The sequence below is a fragment of the Lithobates pipiens genome, unplaced genomic scaffold (assembly GCF_037356315.1).
Source record: "Lithobates pipiens isolate NorthernLeopardFrog02 unplaced genomic scaffold, aLitPip1_a1.2 Scaffold_13, whole genome shotgun sequence".
Lineage (NCBI taxonomy): Eukaryota > Metazoa > Chordata > Amphibia > Anura > Ranidae > Lithobates > Lithobates pipiens.
The window spans coordinates 454,740,988-454,767,460 of record NW_027507718.1 but is presented as its reverse complement, the minus strand read 5'-3'; the positions used below and the strand labels follow the sequence as shown (position 1 = coordinate 454,767,460).

At 42.8% G+C, this 26,473-nt stretch overlaps 1 long non-coding RNA gene across 1 annotated transcript in view; it reads right to left on the bottom strand.

Moving 5' to 3' along the window:
* The window catches only part of LOC143976180 (uncharacterized), a 52,879-nt gene extending 42,083 nt beyond the window's left edge, over positions 1-10,796 (bottom strand). Inside the window, exon 1 of the long non-coding RNA XR_013272551.1 lies at positions 10,735-10,796. This is a non-coding gene — a long non-coding RNA (uncharacterized LOC143976180). The remainder of the gene's footprint in view (positions 1-10,734) is intronic.
* Between the last annotated feature and the right edge of the window lie 15,677 nt (positions 10,797-26,473).

Here is a 26,473-nt window from a genome sequence, read left to right as displayed (position 1 = left end):
AGGTAGCGACTGTGAGCTGTAGGGGAACATTGAAAGGCGGCTAGGGCTCGTAGAGAGTGATCACATGTCTGTCAAGTAAAGGGACCCGGGGTGTGACCCCAGAATAGGACGTTGCAGATTAGGGGGTAGTGGGGGGGTTGGAGCCCAGGTAACACTATATCACTGGAGTATGAGAAGAGTCTAGGCATAAACCAGGATGCGGCTGAGAGAGATGTAGGCCTCAGGAGGGTGGGTGGAGGGACTGGGTGCACCAAGATGGCCGCTGGTGGGGCCTAGGGCGTGTGTGCAGGACTCAGAGAGGCACCAGAACCAAGTGGGCAGCGATCCAGTGGGGGACAGGCTGAATTGAGAGTGGGGGCAATGTTCTCCCTGCAGGAATTTGTGGAGCAGCTGCCAAAAGGGGTTTTCAGGAGGACTGCTTTAGGCCTCGGGTGTACCAAGATGGCCGCCGGGTCTCACCTCTCAGGGCGCAGCTCTGGATCCTCTCCGGGCCTCCGGCGGGCGCTCATCCGGCTCCTGTCTCAGGCGAGGGGGTCCGGTGGGTCCAGTAGGGAGATGCGCCGTGGGATCCGTCTCTGGATACGCCTCGAGAGCCGCCGTCCGGAGGTCTCGAGGCACGGAGTAGGCCGCAAGATGGCGGCGGAGACCGGCCTGTCTCGCCGCTCGCAGCCCCGGGGTCTGTTTCGGCGATGGATCGGCCGAAAATAGCAGCTCCGTCCGGAGCTCGGATGGTCCCTGGGATGGATGGATAGCCTGGAAGGGCGAAAAAATGCCCGGCGGGCACGGATGGCTATAGATGCTGAGAGGTCTCTGCGGAGCTCAGCCAAGGCACATCCGTCCGTCTCCACTTCCGGTCAGACACCCTCTCGGCCCCTTTACTTTCAGTGCAGCAAACTCACTCCAGAAGTTCAGCGAGGATCTCTGAATGATCCAATGTTGTCCTAAATGACTGATGGTGATAAATAGAATCCACCTGTGTGTAATCAAGTCTCTGTATAAATGCACCTGCTCTGTGATAGTCTCAGGGTTCTGTTGAAAGCGCAGAGAGCATCATGAAGACCAAGGATCACACCAGGCAGGTCCGTAATACTGTTGTGGAGAGAAAGCCAGATTTTTTAAACAAAAAGATTTCCCAAGCTTTAAACATCCCAAGGAGCACTGTGCAAGCGATCATTTTGAAATGAAAGGAGTATCAGACCACTGCAAATCTACCAAGACCTGACCGTCCCTCTAAACTTTCAGCTCAGACAAGGAGAAGACTGATCAGAGATGCAGCCAGGAGGCCCATGATCACTCTGGATGAACTGCAGAGAACTACAGCTGAGGTGGGAGAGTCTGTCCATAGGACAACAATCAGTCGTACACTGCACAAATCTGGCCTTTATGGAAGAGTGGCAAGAAGAAAGCCATTTCTCAAAGATATCCATAAAAAGTCTCGTCTAAAGTTTGCCACAAGCCACCTGGGAGACACACCAAACATGTGGAAGAAGGTGCTCTGGTCAGATGTAACCAAAATCAAACTTTTTGCCCACAATGCAAAACGATATGTTTGGCGTAAAAGCAACACAGCTCATCACCCTCAACACACCATCCCCACTGTCAAACATGGTGGTGGCAGCATCATGGTTTGGGCCTGCTTTTCTTCAGCAGGGACAGGGAAGATGGTTAAAATTGAGGGGAAGATGGATGCAGCCAAATACAGGACCATTCTGGATGAAAACCTGTTGGAGTCTGCAAAAGACCTGAAACTGGGACGGAGATTTATCTTCCAACAAGACAATGATCCCAAACATACAGCAAAATCTACAAAGGAATGGTTCACAAATAAACGTATCCAGGTGTTAGAATGGCCAAGTCAAAGTCCAGACCTGAATCCAATCGAGAATCTGTGGAAAGAGCTGAAAACTGCTCCTCACAAAAGCTCTCCATCCAACCTCACTGAGCTCGAGCTGTTTTGCAAGGAAGAATGGGCAAGAATTTCAGTCTCTCGATGTGCAAAACTGATAGAGACATACCCCAAGCGACTTGCAGCTGTAATCGCAGCAAAAGGTGGCTCTACAAAGTATTAACGCAAGGGGTCCGAATAATTTTGCACGCCCCACAGTTTCAAAAATCCAATAGATTTCGTTCCACTTCACAATTGTGTCCCACTTGTTGGTGATTCTTCACAAAAAATAAAAATTTTACATCTTTATGTTTGAAGCCTGAAATGTGGCAAAAGGTTGAAAAGTTCAAGGGGGCCGAATACTTTCGCAAGGCACTGTACATCAGCAAAGTAAGAGCATTTTCACACTGACACGCTTTTCAGGCATTTTAGCACTAAAAAATATTGCCTGTAAAGCGCCTGAATAGCGCCTCTCAAGGGAAAAAAGTCCTGCAAGCAGCATCTTTGGGGCTGCACGGGAGTGGTGTATACACTGCTCCTAAAACGCCCTGCCCATTTAAATGAATGGGCAGTTTTGCCAAATCTCCTTCAAAGCGCTTTGGCAGCGCTGCAACACAGGCATTATTAACACTTTCTTTGTCCGCTAGTGGGGGTTAAAAGTGCCCCGCTATCGGCCGAATAGCACCCGCTATAACAGCGGTAAAGCATTGTTAAAATTAGCGGCGCTTTACCACTAACGCCCGCATCGCCCCAGTGTGAAAGGGGTCCAATAGAAGCCCCCCCCCCCCCCCAGGGATCTTTTCCTGCAGATGCCAAAGAACAGGGAAACATCATGTGACCACACAACAACACTACACGAATAAGGGGACACTTCTGTTTAGAATAATTTTAATATGTTAAGCTATACAATTCTAAGGGTTTTATTCAACTTTAAGGATTTGAGTACAGAAGCATTTTATTTTCCTATTTTACACACATGTGCTTGGAAAGCAGTTTAGAAGGATATGGAATGCAATGTTTGAATTTTAGGCTGGATCTTATAGAGCAGTTTCTATTTACAGATTCATTTTCTTAGCATTGGTTCACATTTAAAAAAAATGCATTGTGTTGTATTCTGCATCCGAATTGCTTTTTTTTCACCCTGACAAGTCAATGTGAATGTACACAAAAGCTAGCAAAAGGCACTGAAAAGCAACTCAATGGCAAGTCAAAAGAATCTTGAATGTATGCCTTTTACCCTGAAAGCTTTTGAAACCATAACATGTTAGACTAGTTTCTGAGTTGAAAGCCCAAGAGAGTGGAAATGTAGTTGACATTTTCTACCTAAAGAGTCAGCCAACCCAACAGTAATGTTTCAGTTATGGGCTTCAGATTAACAGCAAAACTAGTGCTCCATGCACACTGGCTTAAAAATCGCTGCTTCTACAGGAGTTTTGTGTTTTGCCTGTAGAAGCAGATCAATGTTATCCTATATGTCCATTTACATTAAGATGATAATAATTTAGGCTCAACATTTAGAGGCAGAAAAAAAAAAACCTTCCGATTTGCATTTCCAATTTGAGTTTTCTGGCAGAAGAAAAAAATGCAAAACACTCCTAAACTTGTCTAAACTGTGTATAACAAATTGCATTTTTTTAATGACGGACTAGGTCCGACAGACTTTCGGCGGAGGTCCGATGGACTTTCTGAACAAAACGGACTTGGCCACACACGACTGGACTAAGTCCGATCAAAAGTCCATTCGTTTTGAACATGATCATGTAAACGGGACTAAACAAACATGTTTTATTTCTAGGTCCATCAGACTTTTGGAAAAAGAAAGTCCGCTGGAGCCCACACACGATCGAATTGTCTGACGGATGCCGGTCCGCCGCACTAAGTCTGACGGAAATTTCAAGCACACATTTTATCAAAAAGTAATATTTATTTAGAAAGAATTTTTTAAAAGACATAATAAAATAAAATAATGTTATTTCCGTCCAGAATTACAGTACAGTTTCATTTCAGAATGTGCAGCTGAAAAATTTTCTTAACATGTTTCACCACATCTAGTAGCTTCCTCAGGAGAATCATATTTATCAGGCACTATCTACTGAAATTAAAGAAGAACAATACATGTCTTTTACACTGCATCTCCATTACATGGGGAGTAAGGGGATTAGTAATTTAAAGAAGGGAGATAATATTGCTTGCACTTTTGGGTCCAGCTCAGGTTGCTGCAATTCTGCCCGTGATCCCAAATCGCCAGATATGAACGGGGGCCTCAATATTTTCTGTACTTGATGAAAATGTGGAGTTATTCTAAAACATATTTGTGCAAACATTTTAACCTGAGGTGCTTGGTGCATTGCTCTCTTTTCACCATAGCAACTACTCTCTTAGATTAATCAGGTACACCAATCTTGTACAGTGGTGGCCTGTCCATTAGGGGCACAGGGGCGCTGCCCCCCCATCCATGCGTCCTGCCCCCTAATCTACATTGCCGGATGCATGAATTCCAATAGGGTTTTTTGTTTTTTTGAAGCAGGTGATTAGAACGCAGAGTACTGAGCACCGAGCACACCCACTTGTGTAACAACAGCAAATTAATATTTTCTATTGTCTCCCTCATTCTCCTCCTGGCCAATCAGGAAGCCCCTATTGGGCAGGGAGTCTTGGGGGGTGGCGGGTGAACGCCGCTGTCCATGTCTACCGCGGGGGGAGGGGGCGGATGTGATGTTAGTTTGTGCTGCCCCCACATTTTGAGCACCAGCCACCACTGATCAGGTAGTTAAAAATTAAAAGAGATGTTTGGGTTCTAGAAAAAAAATTATACTCACCTAGGGGAATGCAGCATGCCGCTTCTAAGACTGAGAACTGATTGAACAAAAACAGCTGATTACGCGGTTCTCAGTCTTCACTGAGCAAAAAGTCACTGACTCTCTGCTTTGCCCCTCTACCGCTCACTGGAGTGCCGGCTGTGAAGGGGTTGGAAGCGGCTGGCTCAGTCTCCCAGTGGCTTGCTGAGAGGCTGATCCAGCTGCCAGTCCAAGCAGCTGAGTGGATCCCGACTGTAAAGTCGGGATCTTTCCCGAACCTCAAAATGGGTCTAAGCCTGGAAATGGAGCCTGAAAATGTGTCACAGGAGTGCAGAACAACCTGCACTCATGTGACCTACAGGAGAAGTATAGCTAAAATAGCTTTGGCCATACTACTTCTCCTTTAATACAGCTGACAACATTTTAAACACAAATCCAATACAGTAATAACATTATTAACCACTTTCAGACCGGACCATTTTGCTGGTAAATGACCAGAGGTCTTTTTACACTTTGGCACTGCGCTGCTTTAACTGGTAATTGCGCGGTCATGCAATGTTGTACCCAAACAAAATTTGCGTCCTTTTCTTCCCACAAATAGAGCTTTCTTTTGATGGTATTTGATTGCCTCTGCGATTTTTATTTTTTGCGATATAAACGTAAAAAGACCGCAAATTTTGAAAAAAAATGATATTTTCTACTTTTTGTTATTAGAAAAATCCAATAAACTCAATTTTAGTCATACATTTAGGCCAAAATGTATTCAGCCACATGTCTTTGGTAAAAAAAAAGTCAATAATTGTATATTTATTGGTTTGCGCAAAAGTTGTCACATCTACAAACTAAGGTACGTTTTCTGGAATTTACGCAGCTTTTAGTTTACGACTGCCTATCTCATTTCTTGAGGTGCTAAAATGGCAGGGCAGTACAAAACCCCCCCAAATGACCCCATTTTGGAAAGTAGACCCCCTAAGGAAATTGATAAGAGGCATGTTGAGCCCATTGAATATTTTATTTTTTTGCCTCAAGCGATTGAATAATGACAAAAAAAAAAATTTTTTTTTTTTTTTTACACAAAGTTGTCACTAAATGATATATTGCTCACACATGCTATGGGCGTATGTGAAATGACACCCCAAAATAAATTCTGCTGCTTCTCCTGAGTATGGGGATACCACATATGTGGGACTTTTTGGGAGCCTAGCCGCGTACGGGGCCCCGAAAACCAAGCACCGCCTTCAGGCTTTCTAAGGGCGTAAATTTTTGAGTTCACTTCTCACTACCTATTACAGTTTTGAAGGCCATAAAATGCCAAGATGGCACAAAACCCCCACAAATGACCCCATTTTAGAAAGTAGACACCCCAAGCTATTTGCTGAGAGGCATGTTGAGTTCATGGAATATTTTATATTTTGCCACAAGTTGCGGGAAAATTACAAACTTTTTTTTTTTTTTTTTTTTTTTAACAAAGTTGTCACTAAATGATATATTGCTCATGCATGCCATGGGCATATGTGAAATGACACCCCAAAATAAATTCTGCTGCTTCTCCTGAGTACGGGGATACCACATATGTGGGACTTTTTGGGAGCCTAGCCGCGTACGGGGCCCCGAAAACCAAGCACCGCCTTCAGGCTTTCTAAGGGCGTAATTTTTTGATTTCACTCCTCACTACCTATTACAGTTTTGAAGGCCATAAAATGCCAAGATGGCACAAAACCCCCACAAATGACCCCATTTTAGAAAGTAGACACCCCAAGCTATTTGCTGAGAGGCATGTTGAGTCCATGGAATATTTTATATTTTGCCACAAGTTGCGGGAAAATTACAAACTTTTTTTTTTTTTTTTTTTTTTTTCACAAAGTTGTCACTAAATGATATATTGCTCACGCATGCCATGGGCATATGTGAAATGACACCCCAAAATAAATTCTGCTGCTTCTCCTGAGTATGGGGATACCACATATGTGGGACTTTTTGGGAGCCTAGCCGCGTACGGGGCCCCGAAAACCAAGCACCGCCTTCAGGCTTTCTAAGGGCGTTACAGTTTTGAAGGCCATAAAATGCCAAGATGGCACAAACCCCCCCCAAATGACCCCATTTTGGAAAGTAGACACCCCTAAATTTAGGGGTACACTAGTGAGACTAGGTAATAAATGGCGGGTGCCCTGAAACTATAAAAAAATAACTAACCAACCAGCGTCACCTGTAACAGTTATATGGTGATCACTGGTGAAAGGGTTAACTAGGGGGCAATCAGGGGGCTTTATGCGGTAGTATATGGGGGTCCCTGGCGCTATAAAAAGCTGCAGCGAACCTAAATACCTACCTGCCTAACTAGCGTCACCTGTGACACTAATACAGCGATCAGAAAAACGATCGCTTATTAGGCTGGGTTCACACTGGAGCGATGCGGGAACGCCACGAATGCGCGGCGGGTTCCCGCATCGCATGCCTCCCGGCGGCAGTTCACACTGCCCTATGCGAACTGCTGGGAGTGTCAGTGAAATGTTACTGACACCCCCAGATCAGTTCGCATATCGCAGTGCGATCTGCAAACTCGGATCGCATGGTGTGAACACCCATGCGATCCGATTCTGCTGCGGGCCAAAAAAAGGGTCCCGTGCGAATTTGCGGCGGGTGCGGCGGGTGCGGCGAATGGCTGAACTCGAATCGCACAGAGATCGGATGTGATTTGCACTGCAGTGCGGTGCGAATCACATCCGTTCTCATAAACCGCTGCAATGTGAACCCAGCCTTAGTGACACTGGCGACGGGGGGTGATCACGGGGTTAAACCTTTATTGGGGGGGTTAGGGGGGTACCTTAGAACTAAAGGGGGCTAACCCTAACTGCCCTAACAGTTATTAGTCACAAATGACACCCGCCGGGTGATCAGGGGGTTAAACCTTTATTAGGTAATAAATGGCGGGTGCCCTGAAACTATAAAAAAATAACTAACCAACCAGCGTCACCTGTAACAGTTATATGGTGATCACTGGTGAAAGGGTTAACTAGGGGGCAATCAGGGGGCTTTATGCGGTAGTATATGGGGGTCCCTGGCGCTATAAAAAGCTGCGGCGAACCTAAATACCTACCTGCCTAACTAGCGTCACCTGTGACACTAATACGGCGATCAGAAAAATGATCGCTTATTAGGCTGGGTTCACACTGGAGCGATGCGGAAACGCCGCGAATCCGCGGCGGGTTCCCGCATCGCATGCCTCCCGGCGGCAGTTCACACTGCCCTATGCGAACTGCTGGGAGTGTCAGTGAAATGTTACTGACACCCCCAGATCAGTTCGCATATCGCAGTGCGATCTGCAAACTCGGATCGCATGGTGTGAACACCCATGCGATCCGATTCTGCTGCGGGCCAAAAAAAGGGTCCCGTGCGAATTTGCGGCGGGTGCAGCGGGTGTGGCGGGTGCGGCGAATGGCTGAACTCGAATCGCACAGAGATCGGATGTGATTTGCACTGCAGTGCGGTGCGAATCACATTCGTTCTCATAAACCGCTGCAATGTGAACCCAGCCTTAGTGACACTGGCGACGGGGGGTGATCACGGGGTTAAACCTTTATTGGGGGGGTTAGGGGGGTACATTAGAACTAAAGGGGGCTAACTCTAACTGCCCTAACAGTTATTACAGTCACAAATGACACCAATGCAAAAAAAAAAAAAAAAAAAAAAAAAAAAATGACATTGGTGTCACTGTGACTGGGGGGCAGGGGTAATTGGGGGGGTGATCGGGGGGTAAAGGGGGGGTGTGAGTGTGCCTGGCATGTTCTACTGTGTGTGTGAGTGTTGGTGCAACTTACTGATCCGTTCTCCTCCGTGTCGGAACGAAAAATACCGACACGGAGGAGAGAATACATCACTTCCTCTCCTGTGTTTACATTACAGGAGAGGAAGTGATGTCACCGGGGATTTCTATTCGTCGGGAGCGATCGCGAGGGGGTGGCCATGAATGAATGGCCGTCCCCTCGTCCGGGATCGCTCCCGTACGAATTCTGACCGCCGCAGGCACCGGGCGGGGGCCCGATCGGGCCCCCGACCCGCGGGAGGCAAGGGACGTACATGTATGTCCTTATGCCTGCCCGTGCCATTGTACCGACGTACATCGGCGTGCGGCGGTCGGCAACTGGTTAAAAGAAGGCTGTCACTGACCTCAAATGATAAATAATCTTGTTTCCTGGATGTGAACCCCATTCATTAACCTGGGTACATCTATCTGTAGTGTTTACTTATCTCTCCCAAAAGCCCTAAGTCCTGTGTCTTTCTGCTGCTCCGTTCCACTGTAATGGAGATGCAGCGTAAAATACATGTATTGTTCTTCTTTAATTTCAGTAGATAGTGCCTGATAAATATGATTCTCCTGAGGAAGCTACTAGATGTGGTGAAACATGTTGAGAAAAATTTTCAGCTGCACATTCTAAAACTAAACTGTACTGTAATTCTGGACGGAAATAAAGTTATTTTATTATGTCTTAAAAAAAAAAAAAAAATTCTAAAGCCCCATACACACTATCAGTTTTTCTGCTGAGTTTTTCCTTCAGGTTTACCAAAACCATGTAGTAGAAGGGCCTGCCTGATTGCATACAAATTGAAACTCCTAAGGTTTGACCTCATATTATATTAATTGTCTGTCTGCTGCTAGATAACTATTACCTTTCATTTGGTTGCTTGATATTAGGAAACAACAAAAATATATTCAAGAGGGTGCAATGGCCTAGTGCATTATTTCATGTAAATTTTATTAAACATAAAATGATGTCAAATGCATACTGAATCGGATTAGCCCACACACGATTGGTTTGTCCGACGGACTGATTCCGTCGGACCTAGTCTGCCGGAAAGTCCGGTCACGTGTACACGGCATTAAGCTCACCTTTACAGAAAATCTGTAAGGTAACCTTACACTGGACCTAGAGCAGCACGATTCTGGCTAAAATGAGAATCACAATTTTTTTGCTTAGAAGATAGATCACAATTCTCGTGCCGTAACGTCATCTTTCACATTAAAACAAAAAAAAAAATGGGCTAACTTTACTGTTTTTTTTCTTTCATTGAAGTGTTTTTTTCCCCCAAAAAATTACGTTTGAAAGACCGCTGGGCAAATATCGTGTGACATAAAATATTGCATCAATTGACATTTTATTCCCTAGGGTCTCTGCTAAAATATATATAATGTTTGGGGGGTCCAAGTAATTTTCTAGCAAAAAATATTGGATTTTAACTTAAGAAACAAGTGTCAGAAAAAGATTTAGACTTTAAGTGGTTAAACTTCCTGCATTTACACGTTGTTTAAAAACTTGGCAGACTGCCTGGATTTTTTCTTTACACACAGAAGTTTATCCTTTGAGTGAGCAGATAAGTCTCTCCACTTGTTACATAAAAGAATCAGCAAATATAGATTGTCAGGCTGGTGGAATCGAGATCATGATTTTTTAACGATTAATTGTGCAGCTCTAACTGGATCCCCTCCCCATCCCCCCCTCGGTCGCTAGATCGCTGTGATTCCCCCTGTCAGATACCAAAAAGCTGCTTCTCCGGCCTGGGGATTTGAAACCCTCAGTGGCTTTTTCTCCTCTTCTCACAGTGCTGGCAGTACGGGCTAGAAAACTTTTGTTTGGTCAGTGCCATCCATGTGATGGTGCTGACCAATTAGAAATCCCTGTAGTCCACACTGGCTAAGCAATATGGACAGGTGATTAAGCCGAGAGGGTTTCAAATCCCAGGACCGGTGAAGTGGCTTTTCAGTGTGACAGTGGGGGATCACAGCAATCTGGTACAGCGGTACCGGGGGGGGTGGGCAGGGGGTCTCACCTTACAGATTTTTAGTGAAGGTGAACTTACACTTTAAACATTAAAAGGGTATTAAACCCAAAAACAAAAATGTTTATATATATATATATAAAATAAAATTGGCTTTTATTCAGCAAAACAAAAACATAAGACCCGACAGACTTGTCTTATCACACGGATGTGCACACAGGTACAGCTCACAGTTCATAAGCCCACAGCTAAAGTCTTTTTGTGGTTTAAGCTCACCCAGCAGGTACACCCTCCAGCAATGGACGTCTCCACACAGCATGCTGCTGTGTGTCTCTCTCTCCTACTCAACAACTCCATACTGACACTTTCAGCACACCTGATAATAAGCAGGCCTGAAGGGGAAGTACCTGCCTTCTTCAATTAACCCCCTCTTAACCCTGCCCCAGGCTGGCCCTCTACAATATATATATATATATATATATATATATATATATATATATATATATACATATATATATATATATACATATATATATATATATATATATATATATATATATATATATATATATATATGCAGCTTACAAATTCTTAGATGTTGTGGCTGCATTTGTTTTCTTTTTCTCTTTATTTTCCCTGGTTATCCACTCTGGATGAAGTAGTACAGCAGAAACCTTTGGACAGCACCATTGTCATTCTGGGAGGAGAGTAGTGTTAAGCCTCGTACACACGATCGGATTTTCTGATGGCAAATGTTCGATGACAGGCTGTTGGCGGAAAATCCGACCGTTTGAAGCTTTAGACTGACAGATTTAGATTGACTTGACTAACAAATTTAAGCCAAGCTCCATCTAACACTTTATAAGCAATTACAGCAAAATGTTTTGTCCTTTTGGAATAAAGGTTTTACATAAATAAATAAAAGGTGATCATTGTAAGCACCCCTGTAACTGGTAAATAGTTTGTCTTATCCCTCTAACTGCTACTTTGTCTGGACAGCTTGGTCTGTTTTAGGAAGTTGAAAAATAACAGTTTTACTGGTCGGATCACCAGGCGAAAATAAAGCAAAAAAGATTAAAAAAAGAAAACGAGTTGCAACCACTACATCTAAGAATTGGTAAGTTGCAATTTAACCGGTTCCCAACCGGCGCACGCCGATGTACGTTGGCAGAATGGACAGGCAAATTGGCGTACAGGTACGTCCCTTTAAATCTTCTGCTGCCGTCGGCGCGCACGCGCGCGTGCTGGCCTGGACCTCCGTGAGTTGGGTCGCGGGTCCCTCGGATTCGATCGCCCTGTGATCGGGAGCAGTTCCCCACAGTTAAAAACATGCCCCAGGACACACTTAACCCTTACCCTGCCCCCTAGTGGTTAACCCCTTTACTGCCAGTGTCATTTACACAGGAATCAGGGCATTTGTATAGCACTGATTGCTGTATAAATGACAATGGTCCCAAAAATGTGTCAAAAATGTCGTGTCTGCCATAATGTCCCAGTCATGATAAAAATCGCAGATCGCCGCCATTACTAGTAAAAAAAAAATATTAATAAAAATGACATAAAACTATCCCCTATTTTGTAAACGCTATTACTTTTGCGCAAACCAATCAATAAACGTTTATTGCCATGTTTTTTTAACCAAAAATATGTAGGAGAATACGTATCGGCCTAAACTGAGGAAAAAAAATTTTTTGTATATTTTTGGGGGATATTTATTATAGCAAAATGTAAAAAATAATGAGTTATTTTCAAAATTGTCGCTCTTTTTTTGTTTATAGCACAAAAAATAAAAACCTCATGGGTGATCAAATACCACCAAATAAAGCTCTATTTGTGGAAAAAAAAGGACATCAATTTTGTTTGGGAGCCACTTCGCATGACCGCGCAATTGTCGGTTAAAACGACGCAGTGCCGAATCGCAAAAAGTGTTCTGGTCAGGAAGGGGGTAAAATCTTCCGGGGCTGAAGTGGTTAATACATTTTTATTTTTTGGGGTTTAATACCACTTTAAGAGTTATAAGAATGCAACATATTTTGTGATAGTCTTGCAAAAAAATGATTAATTTCAGCAATTACAAAGAGCAATGATATACAATATGAATGCAATAGGAAACATATAACAAAGTCACCAATCATTTTAAATTTATTTGCTCTATTTAGAGTGAATGGTACAATGAACGATGATTTTTGATTAGGTCATATTGGTTAGATTACTGCCTTTTCCAATCCCAAATCAATATTTACTTGAAGCTCTGTTTCTTTTTGTTTAAAAAAGACATTTATCAAATACTCACAAGTGTTAAACATTTCTGCAATGTCCTTTTCTCCAGTACAGGAGTTACTGCAGCATAATGAGCAAAGCATTATGGGACTTCGAAAACCAAGCTGTGTGCTTTGAATGAGAATTTGAATGTATAAGAGATCCCTAAATCCTCCCTAGTTACATTTATATATCAAAAAAGTGAAAAGATTAATTAAATGAAATCTTTATAATTAATCAAAATGCAAGAGGCTATTTGTAAAAGGAGTAGAGGAAAAAAACAAAAATAATAAAACAGGAACGCAAAGTTGTTACTTATACTAACCAATCCAAATCATTGTTTTACTTTAATACAAAATACAAAATCAAACCTAATTGGTTTTTCAATTTGCTAGTTTTCATTCAATGTTTTTGATTACACATCTTCCTTAAAGCAGAACTTAAGTCATTTTTTCATCTTTCCATCTAATAAATCTTTTGCACTTGTTGTTTTAACTTTGGATAGTAAAACTTTGTTTTCTGCCAGTAAATACCTTATACAGCCCACTTCCTGTTTCTTGTCTGGTCATTAGCCTAGGCTTATTACATCATGCACAGCTCTCTCTCTCTCACTCTCGCGAGAGTTTGCCAGGAAGGGAGGGTGGATGAGTCATTAGAGGGCCAATGACAGCTGCAGAGCTGGTGGTGTGCCTCTGTGTGTCTTTGTAAATCCAAGAAGTGAACAGGCAGCAGGTTCAGCTGCCCACAGTTAAAAGGGTTGCAGCTGGACTCAGTGGAGGGAGATTTCTGCCGCATATTTGGCAAGTACAGAATCACAGTATATATAAAATAATATGCAAATTGGTTGGAGGGAAGCTTCAGAATGGCAAAGATGTTTTGATTTTATTACAAATTATGTAAGTAGACTGCAGTTCCTCTTTAAAAAATAGCCCTAACTATAACTTGTAAAGGAAGTTTAGATCACAACATGTTTACTTATCCTAATGCTATGTACACACGGTCGGACATTCCGACAACAAAACCGTGGGTTTTTTCCGACGGGTTTTGGCTCAAACTTGTCTTGCATACACACGGTCACAAAAATGTTGTCGGAAATTCCAAATGTCAAGAACATGGTGACTTACAATATGTACGACCAGCTCAGAAAAATGAAGTTCAATAGCCAGTGCAGCTCTCCTGCTTGATTCCGCACATGCGTTGACTTTTGTGTGTCAGAATTGTGTACACACACCCTGAATTTCTTGTTGGAAAATTTGAGAACCTGCTCTCAAACAGTTGTTGCCGGAAATTCCCACAGCAAATGTCTGATGGAGCATTCACACGGTCAGAATTTCCGACAACACGCTCACATCGAACACTTGTTGCCAGAAAATCCTATTGTGTGTACGGCCTATTAGTGAAAGGGGACTTGATAAAGAAAAATGTGTTTTTTATAAGGAGAGAGGGAGTCTGTGAAGGTTTCTCAAGAGCAGACATAATAAATAAAATTTAGAATGAGCAATTTTCACTTACTGTTGGTAACAATGGCAGTTCCTGCATGTCTCCACTTCCTGATGTAATCTATTGGCTGTGGGAAGCAGTTCCACTGCAACAGACTTAAAGTGGTTGTAAAGACACTTTTTTTCTTTCTATAATTCCTTCTGTTAGATAACATTATGTTCCCCAGTTTATGTGATTTATAAAAATAGGCTGCCTAATACCTTATTTTGGAGCGCCGCTTGGCACTCATGTGACTGCTCAGTGCTCACTGGTCTCCTCTCCTGCCCTGACAGCTGCAGGGGGAGGTGCTGAGTTCCCCTGCTGATGTCAGCTGGGATGAGGAGAGGAGGAGATCAGCGGGCAGTCACGTGAGCACTGAGCAGTGCTCTAAATAAGGTATTAGTCAGTATTCTTTTATAAATCACATACACTGGGGAACATCATGTTCTCTAACAGGAGGAGCTATAGAAAAAAAACACAGCTATGATAGCAGCAGGAGGGAAGGGCTGGGGAGTGGACTGAGCTGACAGGCAGGGAGGGGAGGGGGGAGAGGATAGAGGAGAGCTGCGGATGACAGAGGCACGTAAACTGACCACAGTGTCAGGGCTCAGCAGCCATGATAAACCGTGGCCAGTTTACAGGGGGTAGGGCAGAACCAGGCAGGATTAGCCAGGTATTTCAGGCTGGACAAGGGACAAAATTACATAGCACAAACACTGTGCTGTATAACATGCTTTAAAGGAAAATTATCAAATTTTTTGTAGGGTTACAAACACTTTAAGAAAATTATTTTAAAGTGCAATGAATATTGATTTTATATATTTAAAGAAAAAACAGTATGTGAGATTTATTAAGTCCTCGTGACCTACTTACTGTAGACAATGTGGAGTAATTCAGCCTAAAAGTGTACAGCAGAAGCACTGAAGTCACTCTTCCAGCAGTTACAGACTTCCAGTCTGTAGTTACAAAAAAAACAACAGGCACACAGGGAAATAGTGGACTTTAATGACTTCACTGATTCTATATATTTTGAAAATGCATTATTCCACGGTGCTTGCAGCTTTGTAGGTCACTGAGGGCCTGTTTCAATGCTCATTTCCTTGTTAAGAGTATATCAATATTTGTACAGTATGTCCACATGTGGGAGGGTGCAGCATGGTGGGGCAGCAGAAAACAATCAGACTCCAAGTGCACAGTAAAAGGAATATATTGTAAGTGAAGTTTGGCAATACACAACAAGCCAGATGGAAAGGCAATCTAACTGGGGGCACTCACAAGATGCAACAGCGATGTGTCAGTGGCAGAAGGTCACAGGTGTGCTGACAGTGTCTGTCTTAAGGAGCAGGATGCGGTCTGGCTGGTCCATACCCAAGTGGGAGGCTTCCAGGTAGGATGGCTTCCCTGCACTTTCCCCACTCTCTGGAACTTTTCCTTGAAACTAAATACTATCCATGATAGATGGGAGACCTGTTCCTACACTAGCCACACGGGAAATGTGAACCAAGCCCAGGAGTCAGGGTCTTAAGTAGACTCCAATCGGATAGCTTCCACCTTGTAACTCAGGAAACCATAGAGGAACCAGGTTACTCTTGACTTTCTCTCCCTCTGGAATGCCACTACGGTTGAGTGCCACCTGCAGTGGAGACTATAGACCAGGGATATGCAATTAGCGGACCTCCAGCTGTCCCATCATGCCTTTGCCTCTGGGTGTAATGCTTGTGGCTGTCAGAGTCTTGCTATGCCTCATGGGAGTTGTAGTTCTGCAACAGCTGGAGGTCCGCTAATTGCATATCCCTGCTATAGACTATACCTGCCTACACACAGCTTGACCATAGGTTCATTTTAAAGAATGAAAGACATACACTGTGCCACAACACTGAAGACTAAATTGCAGGAAACATTTTACAACAGCTGAGTGAAGTTATTTAACCACATGTCGACCAAATCAGTATTTTTTACTAGAAAATTACTTAAAACTCCCAAACATTATAGTTTTTTAAAAGCAGAGACCCTAGGGAATAAAATGGCGATCATTGCAATTTTCTATGTCACACAGTTTTTGCGCAGCGGTTTCGCATAAGCAATATTTTGTGAAAAAATACACAATATTTACGCCAATTTTTGGGTAAAATGTGAAAGATGATGTTAAGTTGAGTAAATAGATACCTAACATGACACACTTTGTGCACTGGTCCAAATCATTTGGTAGAGGGGGATTATGGTGTGGTCAGTTTTTGTTTTGAACCCTACGGACTAAGACTGGGATTCTATTAAATTCATGTGCGTGTAAAGGCAGGTGTCCCAATCCTTTTGGCAATATAGTGTGTATATGTATATTTATATATTTTTGTTTTTTTGTTTGTTTTTTTCACCACATTTTCTGCTTTGTGATTATTGCAGACAATTTTTTTTATTCTGTGTTACTGCTGTGTTTGCATTCCAAAAGCATAAATCACATAGTGAGATGTTTTAAATAGACTGTACACATTCCTGTGACCAGCCGGAGCAGAAGTTAAATCTCGAACCCATCATAACTGAGCAGAAAAATTAACAAAGTTCACATTTTAGCACTTGTACAAAACTAAAAGTAAATTATATTTCCTTTTTATGTGTATACAAAAGTATGGAAAAAGTCTGTAATGTACTTGGCCAATGGGTATGACTTCCGCCAAGCACTTCCTGATCCCTAAGGTAGATAACCCTATCATCCTACTGTACATGCAATGGAGATAAACAAAGGCAGACTTGTTTGAAGTCCAGCCTGGGTAACAATCATGGCTCCCTCCATAGATACAATGGAGGATGGAGCATAGCCACTCAGAGACAATGTGTTATTACCAGGATCACCAGGTGAAAATAAAGAAAAAAAATGTCTCAAACAAGAAGTCTAATGCAAGGCTCCTCATTTAGCCAACTGCCACCCGCCCACTGAACATTTACTGTGGATGAGTGGCAGCTACAGACTAAGTAATGTACTGGTATGTTGCTCAACGCATGCGCACAGGCATGCCCCCTGGGGTGCACAGTAGAGTGATCCTGTGAATGCTCAGTACCCAGCAGCTGTGAATGGCTGGGGTATCATGTGATCCCTATGAAAAATTACAGCTGTCGCATGATTACATGTAAGCAAAACCATTATGAATAGCCTCCTTTCCTTACAGCTTGCTTACTATTGTGATGCTGCGATTGTCCTACAGCTATCACATGGTACCTGAGCCAATCACAGCACCCTGTACCACGTGATTAGCTGTAGCAAATCACAGCATCACAATAGTAAGCAAGCTGTCATAAATGAAAGCCATTATAGGTAATGACAGTGTAAGGAAAAGAAACAAAATCCGTGAACACTCCCCCCCCCCCCCCCCCCTTAGACTAGTACAGTGTAGAGCTGCCCGATCTTAGCTAAAATGAGAATCACTATTTTTTTTGATCAGAATAAAGATCATGATTCTTGCGGCGTAACATCATCTTTCAAATTATACAAAAAAATTGGGCTAACTTTACTGTTTCGTTTCTGTTTCAGTTGTGCTGCAGTGCTCACATGCCAACTAGGGTAGCCCATAAAAAGGATATGATTCCCCCATCCACATTGATTGTTATTCCGACGGATTAATTCCGGATCAGGTCCGGAAGTGATGTTGCATACACACGGTCGGACCAAGTTGTCGGAATTTACGGTTGCCACGAACGCGGTGATGTAAGCTGTGTACGGCGGGCCTACAAAAAGGAAGTTCAGCACCACGTCCGGCACCCTTTGGGCTCCTTCTGCTGATCTCGTGTCTATCGCGTGTTAGTAGAAGTTTGGTGAGAGACGATTTGCGCTTTTCAGATTAGTGATTCAGATCGCTACTACTCTTCGGTTTGTGCTTGTGTGTGCGTATCTGATAATCAGTGCGTGCAGTCAGTAAGTATTTGTTTCTCATTGTGGACTATATCTTGGTATAGTATGCTTTGAAAGGCATTTCTTATTGTCTGCTTGCTTCTGCTATTCAGGTCGTTCTTTCAGGCCTTGCTGTTTATCGGTGCTTTCTGTTGTCCGTTCTGACGAGCCGACCATTTTGAAACCATGTTTCGTCTACATACTCGTCGTAGAGTTTGTGCTGTGCAGGGGCTTTGTGTTGGGGTTCTTACTTTGACACAAGCCCAGTCCATGAACAGGGAGGGGAGGCATTTGTGGACCAAGAATAGGTTGTGCCAGCGTGACCAGTTCTCGCACATGCCTTTGCTCCGTGAGATCCGCAGGAATAATCCTGATGATTTCAGGAATTATCTCCGGATGACGGACCCTGTTTTTCACCGTCTGCTGGCTTTGCTGACCCCTTATATCAGCAGGCAGGATACCTGCATGCGGCAAGCCATCACTCCAGAGCAGAGGCTCATTGGCACGTTGCGCTACTTGGCGACAGGGAGAAGCCTTCAGGACCTCAAGTTCTCTACAGGCATCTCCCCCCAGGCTCTGGGGATCAATATTCCAGAGACCTGTTGATGACTCTGATAAGGGGACCTTATACTTGAGGCTTTTTACTACTCAGTTCCCAATATGTTTGACTAATTTAGACCAAAAAGGTTGGTGTCTAATCTGCTTGCAATGTTGATTTGTCAAATTACTAATTTTGGGTCTTGTTTCACTCCACAGTGTCCTTCAATGCCACAGGAATGGCAGACTGTGGCCTCCCACTTTGCAAGTCGTTGGGACTTTCCCAATTGTGGAGAAGCAATAGATGGGAAGCACGTCCACATCATCCCACCACCCAACTCGGGGTCGTACTATTATAATTATAAGGGGTTTCATAGTATCGTGATGTTGGCGGTGGTGTCTGCGACATATGAGTTTTTTTATGTGGACGTGGGGCAAAATGGACGGATGTCGGATGGTGGAGTCTTCGCACGGACAGAGTTCTACTGGCGTCCAGTCTGGGCTTGCCACCCCCAGAGGAGAATCGGGAAGGACTTCCGTTCGTCTTCGTTGCGGATGAGGCGTTTGCCCTGGCGAACTATATGATGCGGCCTTTCCCGATGAGGACCCTCACCCCAGACCAGAGGATTTTTAATTTCTGCCTGTCCAGAGCCCGAAGAGTGGTGGAGAACACTTTTGGTATACTGGCCAGCCGGTTCCGCCTTTTTATTACGTCTATCCACATGGCGGAATACAAACTCAATCATATTGTGCTGGCATGCTGTGTTCTACACAATTTTCTTTAAAAAGTTTCTGCGGTCTCAGTTGGCCAACAAGAAGCAGACTTGCTGGAAAATGATGATAACCTCACGGGCCTTGAACCTGCTCATCCTGGCTTGCCCCCCCAAAGCGCCCGTGAGGTTAGAAGCCAATACATGGACTACTTTGTGGGTAGGGGGCCCATTGATATGCCAGACAATGTCTGAGAGGCATTTTCACAATAAAATTTTCTTTGAAACTCATTCATTTACTGCTTGGCTTGGTTTTAGGTGTCTCCTAGGTATATTTAGGTTTTTTCAAGTTGTGCCTTTTTCAACAACAGTGCAAACCCAAGTCCAGAGCGAGATGAGGGGACAGTCTCTTCTTCAGATAATCTTATTATGTTGTGGGTCTGCTACACACACCTTTTTTTTGTTAACTAATGTATGTAGTGCAGTACTGACCAAAATCGTGCTAATTTTCAGCACCATGGCAGGAAAATGGCATGATTGTCCAAATTAACACATCACTGTGGGTGTTTTTTACTAAAGGCACATCCACTATGCACTACAAGTGCACTGCAAAAGTACACCTGAAACTGCACTTGGAGTGCAAAGTGGAGTTTCCTTTAGTAAATCACACTCCTTCTCAGCACAAACTAAAATGTTACTCCAAATACATTTTTGGCGCAATGAAAAAGGAAGCCACACATTGCTGATAATTTAACTTTTTAATCCAAGCACATTCACATGTGCGTTTAGAAAAGGTTTTTACAACAAACCAAGAAATTGTGTGTATCAAAAACAGAGTTTCTGCTAAATTTTGTCTACTTGGTGTTTTGGTGTAAACAGGCATGTATCAAAGCGTAAGATACAGAACACAGGAACTTACAAAGTTCAACTTTGAAAGTGAAGACAATATCAGACATGAGTATGTACAAACTGGGCTGATATTGCCTTAATCACATGGGGTTTCACCCCTGGAAAATCCAAATTTGGAAGATGCGCACAGTGTGTCAACATGTGCTATCTCCCATCATGGGGGATCAATGTACATGTTTTGTGGTTGCAACCCCTTTATCTCAGCCACTTTACACAAAACACATACATTGATCCCCCATGATGGGGGATAGCACATGTTTACCCACTCTGTGCATCTTCCAAATTTGTAATTTCGAAAAATACAAAAGTTGTGTTTTAAAATAGCAAAACTAAAACCCTATCTAGTTTTTTTCTGTTTCACACTTTCCCCAAAACATCAATGTTCTTCATTTTATTTTTAACATCATTGATGTTTTGCTGTATATTTTCCAAATCCCGATTGCACCCCATTATCTCCCCAATCAGGATCTGGGCACTTTCACTGGTAAAATGGGAATCTTCTTCCACATCACCTACAAAACAAAGCAAAAAAAAGACACCATGTAATAAAAATATGGTGACATACATTGATGAGCTGACCGGAAGCTGTGTTCTCCGACACTCACCTGTTGTGGTGACAATTTGCCCAACCTCAACGATCTCTCCTTCCTCCTCCTCCTCCTGCTCCTCTGTTTCTGGTTTTCGAAGTTGCCCTTCTTTGGGAGGGGTGTGGTCCCTGGTGTCCTCATACTTGCCGAGTCTTCTCTCCCCTATGAGAATGTAAAAAAAAAAAAATTAGCACACATAGGGCAGAAATAGGAATATGAAACATTGCTTGGAAGTGTTGTACAATTGTGTTTTTTGGCCGAGTTCCAAGGTGAGAACATTATTGTGGACACTTTGTTAAGCTGGAATACTTCCCTGCAGAACGATGTTTTTTACGAACAAATGAAACCATGAACTTGAAAGTAGCCATTTTAAAATGCACAACATGAAATCAAAGCACATGGAGCAGTATGCAAGCAAGAATAATCATATGAACAAACGACAACTACTTACTTTTTTAAGAACACGCTTGATCCTTATGTACTGCTCGTGCTCCCTCAGTTTCAGGTCTGACCAGCGTTTTCTCAGTTGATCCTTTATCGTACCCCAAAATTCTTCTGAAGACTCTTCACAACTTTATTCATGATCTTGGCCTTTCTGATATTTGGGTTTGGGTAAGGTCCATACTTCCCATCATAGTCGGTCCTGTTCAATATGTCCACCATCTCCAAAATCTCTCCAAAATACATATTTGAGGCCTTAAATCTTCTCTTCCTGGATTGGGACGTTTCAGGCTCCGGGCTTTCCTCCCCCTCCTCCTCATTAGTGGAACTGTGATTGCGCACCTGCGTTCTCTCAGCTAGGTGCTCTCCCCACTGCACCGAAAGCGAAGCGGCGGGGAATAGTCTAGAAAGAACATCAGGGCGGGCGGAGTTTCACGCATGCGCACTGTATATAAAACGCAACACGCGTGTGTCGTCCATACGATCTGGGAAGAGAGTGAGGCGCGGACGCCACGATCGTGCAAACGAAGGTAACATTTTTAACTTGGTGCATCACTAGACTAGACTGCTTCTATCTAGGCTGATGTTGGGACAAGATTAGGAGGGTTTTTAATGGCATTATTAGTATTTGAGGGTTTGTCTTGTGTTGTGTCTTGCAGACAAGATGGATCCATTCCAAAACCCCAATTTTATGGGGCTATTCCTCCAAATGTACAGGGAGATGCCCTGCCTGTGGCAGATCAACAACGAGTTTTATTACGACAGAAGAGAAAGGAAGGCAGCGCTGGAGAAACTTCTTTCTTTGGTGCGGATCATGGTCCCCACGGCAGACATGGCCTATATGAATATGAAAATTGGGGCCATGAAGATTACATATCTCAGGGAGAGAAAGAAGCACCTGGAGTCCTTGAGATCAGGAGATCCAGATGCCATTTATTACCCCAGGATGGTTTACTTCCACAGGCTGCATTTTCTGGTAGACCAGGGGGTACCCAGGCCACCACTCGACCGTCTTACTTCAAGGCATCCTTCCCCCCCAGCTGAGGCTTCCAACGTCCAACCTGGGCCTTCCAGGCAGCAACATGTGGTGGGGTCCAGCTTGAGACAGGTATTGCATTGTTGAACATATTTCTTGTGTTACATTTAATGATGTTAACTAGATGTTCTTATTGATCAGTAAGTTGTGATTTAACAAAGTGGTTTACATATCAAGAGACAGTAGTGACCAAAAATGATTGGGACGGGAAAGAAAAATGCTGGGCTCAGAATGATAGTCTGTTCTATTTGGTAACATTCAATTTGCAAAAGCCAGGAGCACAAAATGGTGTGATTGATGAGCAAAAAACTAAAACTATGTCCCTGTTTCATACACAGGAAGACCTCAGCCGGGGGGAGGCTGTGGCAAGTGGCAGCCAGGAGGTTGACCAATGCCCTGCTTCTCCTCCTCATGCCCCAACTACAGGAGCCCAGCCACAGCCTCGAAGGATGCTTGGTGGGAAGTGCCTAAGGAAGACGAGAGAGTGATGGCCTGGGTTCAGTCTGGTCTGCCAGAAGATGCAGCCTCTTGAAGAACCACATCCTGGGGACATAAATGGCATCTGAATTTCCTGTTCTCTAGGACTTCGGGATCAGACTTCTCTCCCTGAGATATGTACTCCTCAGGCCACCAATTTTTCTTATTCTAATTTGTTCATGTCTGCCCTGGGGGCCAAAGACTGCACCAAAGTAACAAGTTTCTCCAGCGCTGCGTTCCTCTTTTTATTTTATTGCAACCAAAATAAAGGTTTTTTTGGTTTGATGAAATACTTGCGTATGTGTTTTCCTTCCAAAAGGCCAGTTTATTTGTGAGCAGGCAGGTACATTTCAAAAATACAAAGTGAAATGAATAACAAGGGTTACCAACACTAAACAACCTCCTGTAGATTTAAAACGAAAAACCAAAGATAAAAAATACAATAATGTTGTTGTGGTAAGTTTACACACAAAAAACACCCCAAAAAAAGGAGAAATGAGCAAACTGTCTTTAAAGGAGATTTTTTTAGGAAAAAACAAAAAAAAATGCATCCAAAAAAGAATTAAAAAAATCGAAAATTGTGTAGATGTGATGAAAATAAAAATTCTATTGCCGAAATGGTTAAAAAAGAGTCATGAAATACGTTCAGGAGAAGTGTGTGTGACTATGAGCATCAAAAAAAGTTCCTTCTTGCAGCATTGTAAAGAACAAGAGAATGCGCTTCATGAAAGAATTTTTAACATTGCAGCGTGACGAATGTGCTATATCGATTACGAGCAGTAGTTTTACCTGAACAAGCGCTTCCGTGTTGGAATTTGAATGTGAGCATGCGTGGCACCTTGTCCCTCGGAGTAGGCCACACATGATCGGAGTATGTCCGATCGGAGCAGTTTGTCAGAAAATATTTCCGGCAAGTTGGAAAATTTGGTCCGACGGATATTCCGACGGAAACAGTCCGATGCATACCACACACAGTCAGAATATCCGACAAAACGCTCCAATCGGACGCATTCCGACGGAATGTCCGACCGTGTGTACAAGGGCTTACAGGTACATGATTGTGCCCAGCCGTGCCATTCTGCCAACGTATATGTGTAGGAGGTGGTCCTTAAGTGGTTAAGAAGCAGGACACATGCATGAGGCTTTTATTTATTTTTTTTGGTTGAATAATGATTTGATTTGGTATATTTTCTATATTTTTGGATGCATAGAATGCACTTTTTGGTTAGGTTCTATTGGCAGATAGCATGTCTAATTTTAATAGTTTTCTTTTTTTTTAATGCACAATAAAAAAATTTGTGTAGAATAACACTTGGCTATGTGTTTTACTCCAAATGAAAGTTTGGGAGTAGGCAGTTACATTTTAAAAAATACAATGTAAAATTGACAAGGGACACCAAAATAGTTGTATCTTTTATCTTAAAAACTAGGGGATAATGGTGTTGTGGTAACTTGCCCAAAAAAAAAAAAAAAATAAAAAAACAAGCATAATAATATTATTCTTGATAACACTAGAAAAAAAAAAAACCTTTGAAAATACGTTTGGCAGAACTTCATCAGTATCACCAGCAAAGCAGCTTCATTATTATCATATTAAAGAAGAAGAGAATGTGCGCTGCATTTCTAGATTTCATAATTTGCTGAGTCACAAATGTTAATTCTCCATTATGAGCGCTAGTATACAAGACTGACCACTTCTGGCTCGTCCCTGCTTCCGAGCATGCGTGTTTGTACTTTGGACTTTTGTCCGATGGACTTGTGTACACACGCTGGGAAAATCCAACAACAGATATTTGTCCGCTGAAAATTTATAAACCTGTCATTCAATATTTGTCCAAGGAAAGTTGGCCAACAATTGTCTGATGGAGCATACAAATGGTCGGATTTCCCAACAACAGCCTGTCATTGCACAATTCCCATCAGAAAATCGGATCATGTGTACGAGACTTAAGGGTTTCTTATTCACTAAAGTAGGCAGCGCTTACAACATGTGCTTAAAGCAGACTTCCACCCAAAAGTGGAACTTCCGCATATCTGCTTCATCCTCCCTGAAAGGTGCCATGTTTTTGACAGGTACCCTTCCCCACTTCTGGGAGACATTGCAGTGCACTTCGTGCATACGTGGCAGGGAACAGGCTGTGAAGTCGAAATGTTTCCCTTATGGGGAATGGCGGTGGCAGCACCCAAGAGCTGATCCAAGGATCGTCGTGAGTCCCGACATCATGGGCTCCCTGGACAGGTAAGTGTCTATATATTAAAAGTCAGCAGCTACAGTATTTGTAGCTTTTGAATTTTTTTTTTCCCCAGATGGAACACCGCTTTAAACACATATTTCTGGCACATCAACCGTTATTTTTATGTACTTGCAGTATGTGTAACCCTTTTACTGCCGTTGACATTTGTTATACATTGATGGTAGTGAGAGGCATAACACACACTCCCAGGTACTATAGCACTCAGGGGTATGTGTAAATCTGACAAGCTGACTTTAGGCTTTCAGGTGAAAGTGAGCCAGCAGCAGTACTGTGGAAATTGTGAGTACAAATTACATTAACGTTAAATTTAGTGGACAAAATTTGATACCAAAGTTAGTTGTCATTTTATGAGTTCACACAATTTGAAGGCTTGACATGTTAGGTATTTATTTTATAGCTTACCATAGATTGGGTAAAACATTGTGTTTTTGTAGACTAAAATAATGATTAGTGTTACTGAAAATGTGAGTTTAATAAATTGTTCTGCTAATGTCGTGTGAGTTAAAAAACTGGAATCACCACCATTTTATTTTTAGGGTCTCTGCTTTCAGAAAGTGTATGCTGTTCAACAGTTTTAAATGATCCTCAGGCCTAAAATGATTTCTTTAACATGTGTGAAAAAGAAAAAATGGCTATGACAACGAAAGGTTTAAAGGGATAAAACATGGAGGAAAGGACAAAGATGTATGAAATATTTCTTCTTTTTATCTTTCCTTGACATAATGCCCTAAATGTATTTTTTTATTTGTATTTTTAGTTTTTGCTAAGGTAAATATGAACCTTTAACTTATAAATATAATTAAATTAATTATAAATATTCTATGCCAGTCAGTGTATGAAATTCAGAGCTTCTCTTAATATGTTTTTCCTGTTTCACCCCACCATCTGTTAGATAATATCTGTAAGCCCTTGTACACACGGTCGGTCATTCCGATGGAAAATGTCCAATCGGACCGTGTTGAGGGATAATCAGACCGTGTGTGGGCTCCATCGGACTGTTTCCGTCGGAATATCCGACCGACAAAGTTTTAGAGCTGGGCTATAAAGTTTCCCGACAACATGAACCGATCGGACTTTCTCCGATCGTTTGCAGAGAATTCCGATCGGAAAAAGTGCAATGCATGCTCAGATCAAATTCCTAGACCAAAGCTATTGGCTACTATCCTGAACATAGTCCCGTCGTAATGAAATAACATCATCACGTTCTGAACGATTGGATTTTCTGACAACTTTGTCCGACCGTGTGTATGCAACAGCAGTTTCGGACAAAATCCAATGGATTTGGTTGTCGGAATGTCCGTCCGTGTGTACAAGGGCTTAGATGAGTGCCCTACAGGATGGGTTCCTCCAAGGTTTTAAGCGGACAAATGATGCCTGCCACACCTTAGGTAACTTAGGTTATTTAAAAAAGAAAAGCTTGTGTATACAGTATATTGATATACAAG